A 14,744-nucleotide genomic window follows, 5' to 3' on the forward strand; every position below is an offset into this window, starting at 1 on the left:
TTACTTTAACTTCTCATTGAAATGGCCAATAGAAAACAGAGTTATCCTCTTTTGTTATAAAGGGCCTTGATGTAGTGTAAAAACACTTTTAAAGTTGTAATAAATTCTTGTCCAAGCCTCAGGCCATCTAAGGGATTCAAGCTGCTGGGCAACAACAGGTCATGTCGCTGGAACATAGCTACAGGGTTCTGTGGGGTGTGGATACAGACTCACCTCGCGTGTGTTCTCCCAGTGTCTGTGTGGGTTTCCTCCGGGTGATCCAGTTTCCTACAACTGTCCAGAAACATGTGGGCAGATGCAGTGGCTCTTCAGGTGTGTTTATATGTGTAATTGTGGGAGTGACTGGGTGAGTGTGTGTGAAATGGACACACATGGACCCTGCTAAAATAGAGGCAATTTTCAAATGCCAAAACCAACAGATTGTTTAACCCCAAGTGACAGAACGAACATGATGATGGTGACTGGTGTAATATGGTGTTGTGAATATGAAATAGGACCAAAAACACCAACATAAACATAAGATGTAGAAAAGAGAAAGAAAGAAAGAATGAAAAGTCAATAAACATGCAGGTGAGGGGCTCTGTAATGTTTGCAAGCCAAGCCTTTAATATTATGGTGGTCACTGAAGCATCTTAGATGTTTATGAACGATCTAGAGTCTTCCATAGTCAAAGATCCTATTTAAACCATCCTTGAGTTAAGAAAATCTTTGGGTCTGGACTAATAAGTCTAGCACACACACACAACAAGGCCTAGTTTTATCTTTCCAGCCCATTAAGAGGCGTAGGGCTGCAGTGTGCTGAGGTGAGGGGCAGCGGTGGGACTCTCCTGAGGGCTCCACTGTTCTAATTGCGGATGGAGCAGGTAAGGGGGAGAGGGCAGAGTATAATTAGGAGCACTCTTTCACAGGAGCAGCTCTTCTTTTACTGCACTCTGAGAGAGAGAGAGAGAGAGAGAGAGGGAGAGAGAGGAAAGAGAGAGAGAGGGGGCAAGAGCAAGAGAGAGGATGTGTGAGAGAGGGAGAGATAGAGAGAGGATGCTCCACTTACACAGATGGAGGCCTGTGCAGTGTGGACTATGCGCATGATTCTGCCGTCGGTCGGCCAGCGGTGAGAGCCTCAAGAAAAGCTCGATCTGTGACACTTGCACTCTGTTAGAAATGAGGAAGAAAAAAAGCCTCAAGTCTTCCAAATTAGCTACTTAAATATTTGCCAGAAAGAAGCTGGTGGTTTTGAGCCCATTTCAAAAGCAAATTTTACAGACGTTTCGGGGTCTGGGGTTGATTTTTATTTTTATTTGTTGTGTGGGTAAATAATAAAGTATTTCAGGCCTGGAGAGGTTAGCATGTCCTCATTTGGAACAGAGAGGTAAAGAGGGAAGTGCAGCAGGTAAGAAAAAATGAAAAAGTGGGTACTCTCTTTCATTTGAGCATTCATGTGTTCATGTGAATCTTTATTACTGCATGATTTTGGGCACACAATATCCCTGCACAGAGCAAATCCTGTGAATATAGCCCCAATGTCTACCATGAAAGATATGTGTCTAAAATGCATCTTGCATTTACAAATGTTTGAAGACACTCTTTGAAATCAGTGAATGGTGCTACATTATTCATATTCAGCTGCACATACACATTGTGTAATCTTCACAAAAAAAGCCTGAAATAAAATGGGAGGGGGGGGGGGGGCACGGTGACGGAGCATTTAGTGTCGCAGTCACACAGCTCCAGGGACCTGGAGGTTGTGGGTTCTATTCCTGCTCTGGGTGACTGTCTGTGAGGAGTGTGGTGTTTTCTCTCTGTGTCCGCGTGGGTTTCCTCCGGGTGACTGTCTGTGAGGAGTGTGGTGTGTTCTCCCTGTGTCTGCGTGGGTTTCCTCCGGGTGACTGTCTGTGAGGAGTGTGGTGTGTTCTCCCTGTATCTCCGTGGGTTTCCTTCGGGTGCTCCGGTTTCCTCCCATGCTCCAAAAACACATGTTGGTAGGTGGATTGGAGACTCAAAAGTGTTCGTAGGTGTGAGTGTGTGAATCACCCAGTGATTCCAGGTAGGCTCCGGATCCACCGCGACCCTGAATTGGATAAGTGGTTTCAGACAATGAATGAATGAATGAATGAATAAAATGGGAGGCTCAGGAGTAGCTGCATATACATTTAAGGACACCATGCTTAATGCCCAGCCTCACACAAAGAGTTAAAACAATTCAGTCCATGCTCTATTAGACTTTTCACTGAATCAGCTGGATTTGGGGCAAAGTGCCCTTTAATCCCAGCATCACTGAGGGAATCAGGAGAGGATGCACCCCTGAGCTGAAGAGGGCTTAGGTGAAGTGAGAGCTGCTTCACATGTACGCAAGGAATGCAGCGGATGGACTTGTTTTGCAGTGAGAATCTGGAGATCACAGGGACACAATTACAGAGCGTGTGGATCCCACGAAGTGTGTCTTCTTCGCTTTGAGGGATGTAAATAAAGACATGGCTCCCTGCCGGCCTGCCTATTGAACTTGGCTGTTGACAATACTTCAGAAGTGGTTGGATCCAGTCAGAAATCCCTTCTGCCCTCAAGAGAAGAGCCCACGGCCTTAAAGGCTGCGCTTAGGCTGGGCGATGGCGGTGGCTCAGACGCCAGCCCAGGCCCTTTTAGCACGAGCCCATTGATGTAGCAGAGTTATTAATTTGCCCCTGTGAAATAAGAGGACACTGGGGCCAAAACAGAGAGAGATGGGTGCCTTTCAAATAATGCCAACCATGCAGCCTTTCATCTGCTGTCAGTGGGGTGAGTGCGCTGGGTCCACTGGGCTCTCACATGGGCAGCAGGGCTACCCACGGAACTAACCAACAAAGGGTATAACGGAGGGGAAGAGAGGGAGCAGAGAGGGGGGGGGGAGGAGGAGAAACAGAAGGGAGAGAGCATGAGCATAGGCAAATTGGTGTTTTTCTGGTATTAACTGGTAAACAACTCTGTTTTTAGTTGTTTTCGTCCTCCAGGAATGGCGTTCTTGTGGACTGCGGTAGGATTCGTCCTTTAAGACGGCCTTTTCGCTCTGCTCAAGGTAATAACTGCTGTTTTTCTTTCCCTCTGCACTTCCTGCTGTCCCCACCAACCTCATATGGGATATAACCATCAGACTAAATGATAAACTCTCTCTTCTTTCACTCTCTCTTTTTTTTTTTACTGGATTCCTGAATCCACGTCTTTCCCTCAGTCTTGAGAATATCCATCCTCTATGCCACACTCTTAAAAAATGTGATACAAAGAGTTCTTTCAAGAAGGCCCAAAAGTAACCTTTTATAGTTTCCCTAAGAACCGTGTGTGTAAATGAGATGTGTAAGTGTGAAAACCTCTTTACGTGTCTTTTGGCAGAGATATAAAGAACCTTCACACAGTAATAAACGTTATTCACCTCAAGAATCGTCCTAGAACTTTTACATAATGTGAACGTTCTTTAAACTTTAAAAAGGTTCTTCACACTGACACATCATCTTGATCCGCGAAAAGCTCTTCAGGGAACCGAAAAATGGTTCTTCTAATGTATTATGCAAGGAACCCTTTCTGGCATCTTTATTTTTAACCACAGTCCATTTTGTTACACATCCAGAAAACTATTTCTTTGTGTCAATATCTGTTCTGCACCGCAGTGAAACAAAATATTAAGCAACAGCTAACAGCAGCTTCATCGCAGGTCACTTCTAGAGGCCCTGAGGGCAGAAGAGGTTCCCTTGTTTTGGTTGGAGCTCAGAGAGGCGATGTCATAGCATCCAATCCATGCCTGCAGAACACTATTCGCCATCAGTGACTGATCACTCGCTTCCCTCCGCAGAGCACTGCAGAGCTCTGAGTGGTTGAGGCCGTTGCAGTTGGAGCGACCGGGGAAAAAATAATACCAAAGATGTCTAAAAGCAGAGGCTAAAAGCGGCCCGAGTTAGCCGCCTGCTAAAAAAACAAAGCACTGCCCAGGGGACGAGCACAGGGTCGGGCAGCGTGGACTGGACTTGCCACAGCCGCGTCTCTCTGCGTTAGTGCTCCTGCCAAATGGCTGTAATTGAGGCCTAAAGTCCAGAGCCCTGAATAACTCAATGCATCAATGGCAGCCTGTGGGAGCTGCCCCCTCGCTTACGCTTTCTGCCACTATACCTTCAGCACCACCTTCACTTTTTCCTCTGGTTACCCAGAAAACTCCCTCACCTCCACTGGCTTCAGTGCCCTTTACTTTCAGCTAAATATGGAACCGTTAACAGGATGAACTGCTCAGCTTTGCGGTGCAGGCGTTTAGTTTCTGATTTGGTCTTAGAATCTTTTACTTCACCACACTAATTATACTAATAGTCATATTTAGACTCTGGGATTTCATTGTAAACATCGGGGTTGACACACACTGCATGGAGGCAGGTGATCGCTACAGAAATCACAAATCCAAGGAGGTTATGGCTCAGTGACAGGGTCATGATCATGATGAAGGTGAGAAGAGTGCAGTGTGTTTACATTCTAGAGGTGAAGTAGATGTTAATGATGTCTGTAATGATGAGCCCGAAGCACATGCTCACTGTTCTTCGCTTCTGCTGGCTTTCTCTCTGATGGCTTCAGAGGCTTGGCCTGTTTTTTTTTTTTTTTTTCTTTCCTGCACGCATGCCACAGCTGTGGTCAGTGTGGTGATGTTTCACTGCTCAGAATGGATTCACCAGCTCAAAAACGTTCTTATTATATTTATATTTTACTACACCACTGCTGGCCCTGCCAGCTGTGCGCTGGCTAACAGTCTGTTTCCTTTAAATAGGCTGTGACAATATGGTTAAACAACTAAAAAACTGGGGGCACATCAAGCTGGGACGGTCTGGTGTTGACATAAACACCCTCTGGAAAATAATGCCTGATTATGGATCGAGACATCTTACGGGAGAGGAGAGAGTAACAGTGGGGGTAAGATTGGGATGTTTGGGGGAGTCGTCGGCGAGGTCATTCGGACATCATGAGGAATATGCACACAGCTGGTTTAGCTTTAAAATATTAAAAGGTGCAAGAATAGGTTCTTCAGATCGAATAAAAAACACCATGTGGTTCTCTAAAGAACCTCTGGGTTAAGATTCCATCTACTGAAAGGTTCCTAAGAAAAAACAAACGTGGTTCTTTAAAGGTGTCGCACCACTATGACATCACACCAGGAGACGCTCAGCATATGTTTCAGTGCTTCATGGAAACGAGTTCACTGTTTGCCCTGAACTGCTTTCACAAACAGCATACAGTGCAAAGTGTGAAAGGGAGAAAGAGAAATAAATACAGGAAGAGAGAGAGAGAGAGAGAAAGAAAGAAAGAAAGAAAGAAAGAAAGAGAGCAAGTGAGAGAGAGAGAGAGAGGATCATGGGACAGATGTGATGAGGTCGCTACTCCTCCCTTCGTCCAGGGCCCATGTCGGCTTGCTGCTACCGAAGCGTAGTGTGTGCACTTGCGCACACTTTCCGCTTGCTCGTCCCCAGCTCTGGGCATGGACCCTCTAATTAGGGCTGTGGGCAAGCCTGCTGCCTTTGAAGCCTGCAGCAGCACCAGAGCAGCTCGCCACAGCCGGGGTGACAGCGGCATCCCACAGAGGATCACGAGACAAAACCCAAAAGACATGGACACGCATGGTCCACTCTCTCTCTCTCTCTCTCTCATGGGATGAGTTTAAGTGACTGGCAGCTGGAGACTCAACCTAAATAAGCAAATGGTCATCACAATATAAAACATTAGGCAATTATTCAAAAGTTTAGTGTATGAAGCATGCGCTGGTAAAGCTGTATGCAAAAGTTTGTTCACCCGTTCTCTTAGAGCATGTCGTTTGACCAGGTGTGATCACAGGTTTGAGCATGACTGGAAGGACGTGTCCGTGGTGTTGGTCTGAACTTTGATTCTGTTCTTTATGACTGTAGCCCTGAAACATAGAAGTGCCTCTTTTCTCCCAGTTTTAGCCTCCTCTGCGTCTGCCTGCAGGTTCCCTCACTCCCTGTCTCACCTATAAGTGGGTTCACAGCAGCACAGTATAGAGACTCTGACCACGGGGTAAACACTAGCCAACCACAGACGTGCTCACCTCACACCATAATGGACAAAAATACCACACAGCAATGAATGCATGCTCACACATCATCAAGGGAAACTCTGGACGAGTTCTTAAAGAAGCAGCAGACTGGCTGTAGGCTCGGCTAAGGAAAGACCTTATATCATCCCTAAACCACAGCCTGATTCATTACTGACAGCTTGTCTGTCTTCACGGTTTGTGTGTGTACTTTACACGCATATATATGTATTACAAGTGAATCAGCCCCTAGATCTATCAGTTTATGAAGAGGTGAGGAAAGGAGGCCCAGAGTATACCGAATTACAGCGATGACACTGGTCTGGATATTTACAGAAAAGTAGTATTTACTCTGCGAACATTACTTTGATTTATTGATTTCCATCTCGGCAGAGTTCAATTCGGTGCTTCAGAATTCATGGAAAGGAAATGATCACTCAGCCACATCGGCAGGCACTTAAGCACCCACACAGGATTAACACTAGAGTCATTTACTCAGGTTAACGTCGTAAATTAATAAATGAAAAAAAGGCATAACTAATTAATCAGCGCAAAAATAACACGTCCTGGTACAAGAAAGAAGAATGGAGAAAGCTGACTCACGTTGGAGGATATCTACTAATAGTGATCTGAGCTTGATTTCCACTTATAGTCATGGGTGGAGGGTTTCAGTGCAGACTCACAATTGAAAGTTGAATTCAACGTAGGAAGGAAAGTGGAGGGGACTCATTGAACAAACTTCATGTTCACAAAAGATTGAAATCTGGAGGAAGTAATAATGGCAACTCCCAGGCAGCCGCTGAAACGGGGGGCCGCCGCCGGGCTCAGCTAGCGTGTGCTAACGGCCCCACCTCAGCTCCAATTTGTCATCATTGGTGATTTAAAGCAGACAAGGGCAATCAGAGCGGAGCAGCCAGATGCACCCAAACCAAAACACGGCTCTCTGATCTCCTCGGGTTTGATGTGTCAACAGTCGGAGCTCAATCACGCTACATTTAATACTTCTGAGCAGCAATAACACAATTCACAATTGCCTAGGCTTCCTAATCAGTGGGAATAATACTGACTAATGCCATTGTCTCCTCAGCTTTAATCAGCATGTCCACTATCTCCTCAGAAACACCCTTCCTGCACATAAATGAGACTTCTGTAAATTGAAGGGAAAAGAACAAGAGGCAGAGGAAGTTAGAAAAAGGAGTAAGAACAGAGAAAAGAACAAAATACACAAACAGAGAGAGAGAGAGAAAAGTGCTGAAGAGGAAATGCAGGAATAACCCAACACTTAATATGGTGGCTGGTGTTATGGAAAGTTCTGGAAATGAAAAGAAAGGTCTGAATGGGTAAACAGAGTGATTGGAGACGTGTTGTGAGCCAGAGCCAGCCGTCCTCGCTATCGTTCAGCGCTGCGACCCAAAAGCGCACATTCCCACAGCCCAGTGCACCACTTTAAAGAGTGCCAGAGCCACTCTGGTCCACCGCTGCTATGCCACTCCCTCTACTCCGAAAAAGCAAATATCAATAAATTCATTATGTACTTTATATTTATATATTTGTGCTTCTGAGCTTTTATATAATCCTTGTATATGCTGCTCTTGGTATTTTTAGGGATGTGTGTGTTAGGGTAGGGAGAGGGAGAGGGAGGGAGGGAGGGAGAGAGAGAGAGAGAGAGAGAGAGAGAGAGAGAGAGAGAGAGAGAGAGAGAGAGAGAGAGAGAGAGAGAGAGAGAGAGAATACTCAAACTCTCTGTGGTCTATAAGACCAGATGTGATAGAAACTCTGGTCAGCTCCATGTCCAGCTGTGCTGAAGTGTTCCTGGTCTGGTCTGACCCAGCTAAAGGTGCGAGCTCTCTCCTGGAAATCACAAACATAAAGCCTTTTGATTTATCACTGCCTTGATCAATTCTTTGACTTCTTAACTCCTGTGTTGCAAGTGGTGTGAAAGCAAGGAATAATAAGAGAAAGTGGGATGAAGAAGCAGTGAGAAGAAGGGATGAAAACAGGAAAAATACTTAGGAGTTTGTTCATTCATTCATTCATTCATTCATTCTTAAATTCACAGTGGGTCGCGGTGGGTCTGGAGCTTACCTGGGATCACTGGATGCACATCACAGGGCAACACATACTCACACATTCATTCACACACTCACACTTTTGCATGGCCAGTTCACCTACCAATGTGTGTTTTTTGGACTATGGGAGGAAACCCACGCAGACATGGGGAGAACACACTAAACATCTCACAGTCACCTGAGGCAGGGCTCGAACCCACAACCCTAGGGCCCCAGAGCAGTGTTCCTCAAGTTTCTCTTTTTAATCTACCCATGATAGAACAATGCCAGCATTACGAAAGAATGCTGATTAATGTTAAGACAGCGGTTAGTCTGTTTTCCAGCACACTGCGTAACTGACAAACATAGGATAAACCTGAAGGAATAGCCCTTAACTAACAGCCCTTAGAAAACCTTAACTAAACCAACAACAGACATTTCTTAAAGAGCATTCTGCTAGAAAGCTCCCTAAAATGTTATATTGTTTATATCTTCACATTTTACAGAAAATGTACCTGTTTCTTTTTGCCACTACTTTCAAACAAAATAATGAATTGACTCTATATTTTAGTGTGAGAATCAAAGCCATACAACTACGTCACGGTAAATGTACAGACATTTATGTTTTCAGTCCTCGGAGGGGTCAATTCCACCTGACAGTGTGAAGAAAAACCCACTATTACCCACAAAAATCACCAGACCTTTGCTTCTGTTGTGATGTGAGGGAGGAAAAGGCAGTGGAGCTCATGACTCTGTCTGAACCTTTCTACAGCTCCATGAACAGGGAGGTTTTGCATTACCTGCACAAGTTCACATGACAAACAGCTTGATTATTTATTGACTGAGTGCCTGTAAATGTTTCACCTGAATAAAGGGGAAGAGAGGGAGAGGGAGGGAAAACAGGCATGAGAGATAGAGAGATAGCAAGAGAGAGAGGGAGAGAGAGAGGGGGGGGGGGGGAGAGAGAGAGAGAGAGAGAGAGAGAGAGAGAGAGAGAGAGAGAGAGAGAGAGAGAGAGAGAGAGAGAGAGAGAGAGAGAGAGAGAAAGGGGTAAAACTGGCCAGGCAGTTGGCCTCCTTTGGCCTTTCCTTTCCTGATCCCTTCACAGCTTGAGGTCCACTGAGCTATTGCAACATAGCTGAATAAAAAAAAAGGGAGACATAACTAAACATGATGTTGTTGTGCCTCTTTTTCTAAGAGCTTGAGGCCAATACCAGTTATAAAGCAGGTTAATTAGTGCTGTACAGATAGAACGCTCAAGCTGTCGTATTGTAGCACTTCAACGCTACACAGAGATCAGCAGAAAAATACAGCACCTCTGAATCTGTGATTTATATATTATTAATATTCACTATATCACGGCTAACATTTCTTTGTTTCAACATTCACTGTCAATGTTATGAGCTCCATTTGCCACATATGTGCACTTCGAAATTTTACAATTACAGACTGTAGTAGCCCCCTCCAGGGTGTATTCCCGCCTTGCGCCCGATGATTCCAGGTAGGCTCTGGACCCCCCGCGACCCTAAATTGGATAAGCGGTTACAGATAATGGATGGATGGACTGTAGTAAATCTGTTGCGTTGAATACTTTGTTAGGCCACTTTCACCTTGTTCACAAAGCAGGTAGGATGTGGGTGGTGGATCATTCTCAGCGCTCCAGTGACACTTACATAGTGGTGGTGTGTTAGTGTGTGTTGTGCTTGTACGAGTGGATCAGACACAGCAGTGATCCTGGAGGTTTTAAACCCCTTAGAGTCACTGCTGGACTGAGAATAGTCGTCCTGCCAAATATATCAAACCGACAGCGTCCAGTGTCCACTGATGAAGGACTAGAGGACGACCAACACAACGGCAACAGGTGAGCTGCTGTCTCTGACATCTACATGGAGGATCAATGAGGTAGGTGTGTGAACAGTGAGTGAGCTCTGTGTTTAAAAACTGATCCATTCATACAAATACTACATACAAGATTTTACTAACTAAACCCTTGGGTCTCTTAAATGTTCTGTAGCAGATGTAAATTTCAAAACAACACAAGGTAAAGGTTCTTAACTGTGTTCTCAGCTTTGACTAAAAACAAAACTTCAAGTTTAGAGACATGTATGAGCTTCTGCTCTGATGGATACCACCAGTTTACTGAGATGTCTGCATAATTCAAAATCTGAGATGTAAATGAAATGTGGAGTAGCTAACAATGATGGTGATAGGAACCAGGGGTTAGTTTGTAAATAACGTAGATATTACCTTTTATTTGTTTCTCAAAATCACCACAAATTCTGCCTTGTGAATTATTGTTATGAAATATTGGTAATGGTGAAAGAGTGGAAATGTAGGAAACATGTCAATCCTTTGTGTTTACGTTTTGTCTTATAATGCCTTAAATATATTTTAGACAAAAACCCTTCATCTTAAAAGTATTGTAAAAGAGTGCCTCAGGCATCATGCAACATATTACAATCCATTCATGTATTTCCTGCAATAATTCTAGATGAAGAATCTCTTAGAAGCATTACTTTAGACACTTTTCAGACGTCTGTTGGTTATCAATCACCACCTGCATAAGAACAGAGCATATTTCATATTGAACCTGTATGAATTATTTTGTTTACATCGTCATGAGTTAAATATACAGGGTTTTTTGGGAATCCTCTTTAACTGTGTATTATTATAAATGCATTCATTTTTCCATCCAACCATTAATTAAATTCTGTAACATCATTATTCTGATCAAGGCCACAGTGGTTCTGGAACATACCAGGCAGGAACACTCCCTGGACAAGCTACCAGTCTCAGAGTGTAATATTGTCATATTATTGTACTCTTTAATTGTGTGTAATAGGAACCTAGAAACATTTTTTGTGTTTCTAGGTTCACTTTTAAATCTACAGCAATTGGTGTCCTCAGTTCCCAAATATTTACAGAATGTTGTTAAATGTATAGTTTGTATCAAATTCCAACTATACATCAAATTGTGGTGCTTGATGAAGTTACTTGAATTCATTCCTTCAATTAAGTTTCCTGATGTTTTCAAGGTACCATTAAATGACTGTCATTTGCACCGTTACTGGACTTGTCTAGAGGGAGCCCAGTGTATGTGCTCTGAAGCTAAAATCAGAACTCTACTAGTACTGAGCGAGCTGATAGGCACTTTTGGGAAATCCCGTCTGCCCTCACAAAGAGGCATGGCTCCGAGCTCTCAGCAGGGGGTCAGCCCTTAGGGCAGTGGGCACAGGACTTTACCCCAACACTCAAACATGCTCCGTTATTGTTCATATGTTTATTGTGGTAGGAACACAATTGGTCCAGCTTGCTCCCAAAGATTTCACTGATTGCTCATATTGTTCCATTGAATATGGAACCAAACAAACTGTCTGTGTATGAGTCTGTGATTTAATAGAGAGCCATTCTGCTGGGCACATAGTAAAGGACAGCATGGTTCAATGCTATATTGTGTGCCTTGATGCAGCGGTATGGTATAAAATTGTATGAAGCCAGTCCTTTTCAATAAGTTTGGGAAATTGTGCCATTTGTTTACCATTTTTCTTTTTATTGAAATCAAACTCATTCAGCTTGTGGCTCTGAACTTTTGTGAAGGTCGTTACAGTTCCATCAAGGTCACTGCGGTTTCTGGACAGTACAGTGGTCTGGAGCTTACTCGCTATCCTGTATTTGGCTCACTGTCCATGGCTCTGTGGGGCTTTTTGTGTGCAGTGTTTGCTTAGGCCGTGCTCTCAGGGCAGGAAGTGAGTGAAGTAAAGGAGGCAGAAATGTACCAGCAGCACAGCAGCCACCCCCCTCAAAAACACTCCCCCACAGCGGACGCTGAGTCGACTGCGCTGGCAGGATGAGGTGATGAAAGACTCTGATTGATTATACTCATACACCTGTCTTAGACATACAGATCTGTTCTGCACAGCATCAGTGCAAGAGAGCACCACCTCACACTCTACAAACACCATCTCCAGAAGTGTTGGGACACTGTGTAAAATGCACTAAATAAAAACAGAATGCAATAATGTGCAAATCATTTAAAGACTATATTTAACTAGGAAATAGTATAAAGAGAATATTCCATATATATATATATATATATATATATATATATATGCAAATGTTGAATTTGATACCAACTATACATTTAACAACATTCAGTAAATATTTGGGAACTGAGGACACCAATTGCTGTAGATTTAAAAGTGAAATGTTTTCCTGTGTTTGCTCGACAGCCTCTGCCAATCAGCTCAGGGTCACCATCATAGTGTTTTTCTATTCATATTGTTTTTCAATGTGTCACAAGTCTGAGCTAGTTTAGCACCTGGATTCTTTTACCAAGGAGTTATTTTGTTGTAATCCATGAATAATGCGGTTTAGCCTTGTTTTACCAAAATAAGCAAGGCCTGCTAAGAAAAAAGGTGTTGTCTGAATGGCAGCATGTTGATCTAAAACCTCATCATTCAGCATTAAGGGTGCATCCTTAGATGTGGAATTCACCCAAGCCACGTGCATTTTTCCCATGATTTCCAAATAGAATTTCAGATGTTCTGACCACAGGGCACTTTAGATGTTTCTCAATATAAAGTATTTCACTTTGGACTGCTGTACTTGGTAGTACAGAACTTGGAAATTCAACTCACGACTGGAGGGCACTGTATGGTCATTCTGCAATTAGAACACCCATGTACTTGATTATTCACAGTCAAAATGAAAAAAATCATGCTGAATTTGGTGCAAAAATACATTCTGGGATATCTGACTCTCTCACGTCTATAGAAGTCACATTCCTGTGCATCTTTGATAATACAGACAAAGCAAGCACACATCTGAGTATTTGGACTGTACTTGGCTAGATGTGGACTTTTTAAATGGAACAGTACTTTGGCTGTTACTGATGATGTTTCCCAAGTCCACAAGAACACATATTGAGAAATAGCTTTTTACACTTCACCTCAGTCCATCTTAAATGAGCTTGGGCCCAGAGAAGGCGGCGTTGTTTCATGATCAAGTGTATTATTATTGATTTTTCTTTGTTTTAACCTTTATTCAATGATACAGTGATGAACTATCAGACAATGTTTGGATACAGACAATGATTTGGATAGTGTCTGAGCCCATGCAGTGATTTAACTACAGAAACCTGTGTGTTTGTTTAATCCAGTGCCACCCGAGGGCCCAAAGATCACACTCAGCCAGTACTGATTTCAGGCCTGGTCCCTTGCATATAGAAATTTCTCTGGACTCTTTCAGTTTTAAATAATATTATTTACAGTAGATCACAAAATTCCCTAATTCTTTAGTATTTTATGTTGAGAAACATTATTCTTGAATTCTGGGCAGGCTCCAGACCAACTGTGACTCAGACAATTAAGGAATGAATGAACATAATTCTTGAATCGTTGCACTTGCATTTGCCCCCACACTGTCTTTCAGTCTTTTCACACAATGGTGAACACCTCCCCATCTTTACTTGTAAAAGCCTCTCTGAAATGTTCTTTTTTAAACTCAGTCGTGTAACTGATCTGTTGTCAATTAACCATTTTTTGTAGCATTACATAACTTTACCACTCTTTTGTCATGCTGTCACATATGTTTTGCTGCTGGCATCAAATTCAAAATGGGCATATAACTAAAAACAAAAGAAACAATAAACTTACTCATTTTGAAAATTTGAAATATTGTCTTTAATCTATTTTCAGTTAAATATAGGGTTTAAATGATCTGCAAATCATTGCATTCTGTTTTTATTTATGTTTTAAGCAGCATCCCAACTTTCTAGATGTGGAGCTAGTATAAGGTTGTTAATGTAGCTGTTAGCAGTTTGTGAATAACAATCAGATCTTGACTCAGCAGTAACAGCCCTCCATTTTTCAGCCTCTAAGGGAGCAAATCATTTTAGCATCAAAAAGGGTTTTCTCTAAAATGTGCAAACAACGTAAGATGAAGAATAAAGTTGCTTTGGAATCATTGAATTAGCAAGTTAATGCTTCACAGTGAGGGCAGCCAAGTTTAATGCATAATCGTTGATACATCCTGGCCACAAGCTGTCAGTATAACGGCTGTTTCACAACATAAATAAGAATCATTACAGACAATGAGTGACATTGTAAGTGCACTAACAGATGGGCTATAATATTGATTTTCTTTTGACAGGGTTACAATCTAGTGTACATTTGGCAATAAGATAACTGTCTGTTCTTGTATTTGTGTTCAATACAGAAAATTAGCAGATGTGAAGACCTGAATGACTTTTACATTGCACCAAACTGTTATTGCCAGACAGTCTTGCCCTAAATGGCTTTTGGGGGGTGCTCTTAGCCAGTACAGAGAGTTTGGTGGTTGGGAATAAATATCAGCAACAGGATGTTGGGTTCAGGGCCCAAGGACTACTGAGAGACATGTAAGAGAATTTTTTTTTATGATAACACAGCGCCTGGCCACAACAAACAGAGTCCCTGACCACAACATTAATTAGATGATCTTATTACAGACACACCTGTCAAGTTGACGTGTTTAAAGCAGGAAAAATAGACAGCCAGGATTGGAGCGGCTTTTGAAAAGTGATGACTAAATGGATCAGAGCAACTTCAAATCAGGGGGTCCTGTGTTGTGTTCCCAGTATGAACTGGTTAGATCCTACCAAATGTGGTCCAAAC

This window comes from Hoplias malabaricus, chromosome 12 (assembly GCF_029633855.1).
Source record: "Hoplias malabaricus isolate fHopMal1 chromosome 12, fHopMal1.hap1, whole genome shotgun sequence".
NCBI classification, from domain to species: Eukaryota; Metazoa; Chordata; class Actinopteri; order Characiformes; family Erythrinidae; genus Hoplias; species Hoplias malabaricus.